Raw genomic sequence first — 4684 nt, 5'->3', positions numbered from 1 at the left:
GCTCAGATTTTGAGGAGGAAAGAATTTATCCAAGAAGGTCGTGACCAGCTTATCCCAGGAGTCTAGGCTATCTTTAGGTTGTGAGTCCAACCATGTTCTAGCTCTGTCTCTTACAGCAAAAGGGAAAAGCATGAGCCTGTAGACTTCAGGATCTACTCCATTCATCTTTACAGTCTCACAAATCTGCAAGAACTCAGTTAAAAACTGGTAAGAATCTTCAGATGGAAGTCCATGAAACTTGCAGTTCTGTTGCATTAGAGCAACTAATTGAGGTTTCAACTCAAAATTGTTTGCTCCAATGGCAGGAATTAAGATGCTTCTTCCATCAAACTTGGACATGGGTTTAGTAAAATCACCAAGCATCCTCCTTGCATTATTGTTGTTAGGTTCGGCTGCCATCTCCTTTTCTTGTTCGAAAATTTCAGAAAGGTGGCCTCTGGATTGTTGTAATTTAGCTTCTCTTAGTTTCCTTTTTAGAGTCCTTTCAGGTTCAAGATCAGCTTCAACAAGAATGCCTTTTTCCTTGTTCCTGCTCATATAGGGAAGAAGAGAACAAGAAAAGAAAGAGGAATCCTCTATGTCACAGTAAAGAGGTTCTTTATTGTTAGTAGAAGAAGAAAGGGAATAAAAAAAGGAGAGGGATGAATAGTCTGTATAGAGAGTAAGGATAGGGGAGCTGATAAGGGATGAAGAGAATTGTTAGTAAATAAATAAATAAATAGAAGAAGATGAGAGAGGGATTTTCAAAAATATTTTTGAAAATGAGTTAGTAATTTTCGAAAATTAAAGATAAGATATAATTAAAATAAAAAATTTAAAACAATTAGTTAAAAAGAATTTTGAAAAAGGGATGAGATATTTTCGAAAATTAGAGAGAGAAAAGTAGTTAGGTGGTTTTGAAAAAGATAAAAAACAAACAAAAAGTCAAATAGTTAGTTGAAAAAGATATTAAAGTCAAATTTGAAAAGATAAGAAGATAAGAAGTTAGATAAGATATTTTGAAATCAAATTTTTGAAAAAGATAAAATTTTGAAAAAGATATGATTAAAAGATAAGATGAAAAAGATTTAATTTTTAAAATTGAAGATTAATTACTTAACTAACAAGAAACTAAAAGATAAGATTCTAGAATTTAAAGATTGAACCTTTTTTAACAAGAAAGTAACAAACTTCAAATTTTTTAATTAATCACATTAATTGTTAGTGTAATTTCGAAATTTTGAAATAAAATTAAGAAAAAGATTTTGAAACTAAATTTTAAAAATTTCGAAAATTATATGGGTTCAGGAGATGTTGCATTCTCCAGATCAAGTTCATTCTCATCTCTTCCTCAATCAATGCATTCATTGATCTCCTTGGCAATCTTAAGTGATTGGATCCCAATTCCTTGGCAATCCAATCTCTCTAAGCTTGAACAATTGCCCAATTCCTTGATTTAATTGCTCATGGGAAGAGATGAAGTGTGGTCACTGATTATACCACATGTATTTCCAAATCAAAGTGTTGGGAGGATTACATGTCACTATATCCGTCCAAACCCCAATTTGGTCCAACATGAGAAATTATTTCTAGCATGATCTCCTCGTCCCTTTTCCAAGGCTCAAAGGAGATCCAATTATGGAGAGTTTCTTTTCCAAGACAACTAACCAATTGAATTAAGATCGAAAGCTTTCTAGTAAGATCAAGAGAAAAGAAAGAAGAAGAAGAATGAAAACTATAATTGATCCATCAAATTACAACAGAGCTCCCTAACCCAATGAAAGGGGTTTAGTTGTTCATAGCTCTAGAAATGAAAAATGGCAGAAAAGAAGAATCCATGCTAAAAGTGCAGAAAAGTAAATATACAGAGAGTAGCCCCCAAAAGTGCCAAGCTTCTCTATAGTTCAAAACTACTCCTATATATACTACTCCTCTTGATCTTCTAGTGAGTTCTTCAAGTCTTGGATGTGGGCTCTAGATCTTGAGTTGAAGCAGTTCTCATCTTGAGTAGGCCCAGCTTGCAGAGAAATATGAATTAGGCTTGGGTATTTAGTGAGATTAACGTTGAGTGCCATTGTGGGTTTGAGAACGTTAGTGGCATTCACTTTTTCCACTAACGTTCCACCCTTATGTACCAACGTTAACTCCAACGTTAGTGGTCTTAACGTGACCACTAACGTTGCCTTCTCAATTTTTGGCCAATGTTATTGGGACTCATTTTTCCCAATAACGTTGATTTATAGCCCTTCGCGAACGTTATTGGGAATCACTTTTCCCATTAACGTTGCTTGGTGCCTTTTGTTCCTACGTTAGAGTTCACGTTAGAGTAGCTAACGTGACTCTTAACGTGGATATGTCTCACCTTCGAGAGCGTTAGTAACATTCACCTTTGTCACTAATGCTCCAAATGCCCAAATTCACTACATTAGAACTCATGTTAACTAAGTTAACGTGGCTCTTAACGTAGTAGTGATGCCATCTTCCAACGTTAGTGACAAACGTTAGTGACAAAAGTGAGTGTCACTAACGTTGGCTCCTTAATCTCAACTCCACGTTAACTTTCACGTTAATGGTCTTAACATGAAAGTTAACGTAGGCAATGCTAGTTGGTCCAACGTTAGTGACAAAAGTGAGTGTCACTAACGTTGGCTTTCGTTGTCCTCTTCCACGTTAGAGTTCACGTTAACTAAGTTAACGTGACTCTTAACGTGGATCATTTCCAAGTTTTCTAACGTTAGTGGTGTTCACTTTTACCACTAACGTTGGAGAAAAACGTTATTGGTGTTCATGTTTTCTCTTAACGTTGGAGTTCTCTTTTGCTTCTATGTTAACTACCACATTAACTTAGTTAACTTAGTTAACTATCACTTTTCTCATTAACGTTGCAAGCTTTTTACCATTCCATGTTAGTATTCACGTTAACTAGGTTAACGTGAATGCTAACGTAGTTCTTCCTTGCTTCCTTTGCCCTGAAATCAAGCAATTAAAGTGCATCAAGCTCTAGCCAAAGTCATGAGATTAGGTATCATCAATTTATCATGCAATTCTAGCAAAATTCTCATGAAATCATGCAAAGTTCACAATAGTTGCTTGAATCAAGGTGTGAGTGTATTTTTATCCAAAACTTGCCTTATTCACTAAGAAAATGCATGAAACTACCCTAAAACAGTAAAGAAAAGGTCAGTGAAACTGGCCTGGATGCCCTGGCATCACAACGCCAAACTTAAAGCTTGCTTGTCCCTAAGCAAGTACTGAAGCATAAGAAGAATGAAATGAAAGAACAAGAAGATAAAATAGAAGTAGAATTCCTGGTTTATGGGATTTCATGCATAGCAACTTAGGTTCCTCCCCTTTAGGTTTCAAGCCTTTATCAACTCCTTGGTCACTTTCTTGATTGCATCCTTTGAGACTTCTTTCTTATTGATCCTTCCTTCTTTTTTTCAAAGTTTATTTTTCTTTTTGCTAAGTGCGTTGTAAGAGGGAGACTCTTTATGATAAGCTTTCAGCCAACACTCTGGTGCACGAAATTGTGATCATCAATGGCGCCAACAACATGGTATGCTCAATTGCAATCTCAACTCTTTATCACAACTTCGCACAACTAACCAGCAAGTGCACTGGGTCGTCCAAGTAATAAACCTTACGCGAGTAAGGGTCGATCCCACGGATATTGTTAGTATGAAGCAAGCTATGGTCATCTTGTAAATCTCAGTCAGGTGGATTCAAATGGTTATGGATGATAGATAATTAAAAGATGAATAAAACATAAAATAAAGATAGAGATACTTATGTAATTAATTGGTGAGAATTTCAGATAAGCGTATGGAGATGCTTTATCCCTTCCGTCTCTCTGCTTTCCTACTGTCTTCATCCAATCCTTCTTACTCCTTTCCATGGCAAGCTATATGTTGGGCATCACATTTGTCAATGGCTACAGTCCTGTCCTCTCGGTGAAAATGTTCAACGCGCTCTATCACAGCACAGCTATTCAGCTGTCGGTTCTCGATCATGTCGGAATAGAATCCAGTGATTATTTTGCGTCTGTCACTAACGCCCCACAATCGTGAGTTTGAAGCTCGTCACAGTCATTCAATCCTCGAATCCTACTCAAAATACCACAGACAAGGTTTAGACCTTCCGGATTCTCTTGAATGCCGCCATCAATTCTAGCTTATACCACGAAGATTCCGGTTAAGAAATCCAAGAGATATCCACTCAATCTAAGGTAGAACGGAGGTGGTTGTCAGGCATATGTTCGTACGTGAGAATGATGATGAGTGTCACGGATCATCACATTCATCAAGTTGAGGAACAAGTGATATCTTAGAACAAGAATAAGTTGAATTGAATAGAAGAACAATAGTAATTGCATTAATACTCAAGGTACAACAGAGCTCCACACCTTAATCTATGGTGTGTAGAAACTCCACCATTGAAAATACATAAGAACAAGGTCTAGGCATGGCTGAGAGGTCAGCCCCCATGATCTAAGATAGCATAAGACTACTCAAAGATAGCTACCAAGATGAGAATACAATAGTAAAAGGTCCTATTTGTAGAGAACTAGTAGCCTAGGGTATACAAAGATGAGTAAATCACATAAAAATCTACTTCCGGGCCCACTTGGTGTGTGCTTGGGCTGAGCATTGAAGCATTTTCGTGTAGAGACTCTTCTTGGAGTTAAACGCCAGCTTTTGTGCCAGTT

This window comes from Arachis duranensis, chromosome 4, assembly GCF_000817695.3.
Source record: "Arachis duranensis cultivar V14167 chromosome 4, aradu.V14167.gnm2.J7QH, whole genome shotgun sequence".
In the NCBI taxonomy this organism is placed as follows: Eukaryota; Viridiplantae; Streptophyta; class Magnoliopsida; order Fabales; family Fabaceae; genus Arachis; species Arachis duranensis.
This window is presented reverse-complemented; position numbering follows the sequence as displayed.